General features: G+C 57.2%; 1 long non-coding RNA gene across 1 annotated transcript in view; it reads left to right on the forward strand.

Annotated features, from left to right (window-relative positions):
- LOC102387414 overlaps positions 1-859 on the forward strand; it is a 43,747-nt gene that overhangs the window by 1,102 nt on the left and 41,786 nt on the right. The gene's annotated exons all lie outside the window — the stretch shown is intronic.

The raw sequence follows: 859 nt of genomic DNA on the forward strand, positions 1-859 counted from the left end.
CTGCTTTTGTAACGTTTTTGTTCCTAGATCTGTGCTCCCTGCCACTATTGTTGTGTGGCAAATTGCACACCCTGCAGTTTCTGCTATTTTTCTACAACTTGGAGGAGGAGCGCCTGTGTTTGCTGTTGCTTTTGTAGTTTAGCCATCTACTTTTGCTATGTACCTAGAACGGGTGGGCAAAATATGGCCCGCGGGCCAGATCCGGTCTGCAAGGTCATTCTGTCTGGCCCGTGGGGCCCCTAAAAAGATTTTGAAAATTAAAATGCACCTGTCCTTGGTTCCTGTAAAAAATGACAGGAACTAGAGGCAGTAGGACCCAGGGGAATCCTTGGCAGGCTTGCAACAGGAGGGCCTGCCCTGCTCCGCCACCCCAGCAGGGGCTTCTGGCCTGGGACCATGTGGCTGCCCTGGCATGGGAACCTCAGGTAAGGGAGGTAAGGGGTGGGGGGGTGAAGGAGCTGGCATGGAGCGCAGGGAAAATCAGCCCCTCCCCCACCCCGTGCTCCCTGCTGTAGCTGCTCACAGCCCACACGGGAGCATGGACCACGGGGCAGGTGAGAGGCCAGGCCACTTTTCCCCCACACTCAGCACCAGCTTCTAACCTAGCCCCACTGCCAGCCTGGGCCCCACACTGGCTCTGGGCTCACCCATTGAAGCTGCACATGGCAGCAGCAGCTGCAGTCCCCCCACTTGCTGGGCTGGGGGTAGGGCTGTGCTGCTCGACCCTGCAAGCTTCATGATGGCTCTCTCTCGGTCCTAGTTTCATAGTTGGTAGGGTAGGAAGGGACTTGAGCAGATCATCAAGTCTGACCCCCTGCCATGGGCAGGAAAGAATGCCGGGGTCAAACGACCCCAGCTA

Source organism: Alligator sinensis, unplaced genomic scaffold (genome assembly GCF_000455745.1).
Source record: "Alligator sinensis unplaced genomic scaffold, ASM45574v1 scaffold250_1, whole genome shotgun sequence".
Classification (NCBI taxonomy): Eukaryota; Metazoa; Chordata; order Crocodylia; family Alligatoridae; genus Alligator; species Alligator sinensis.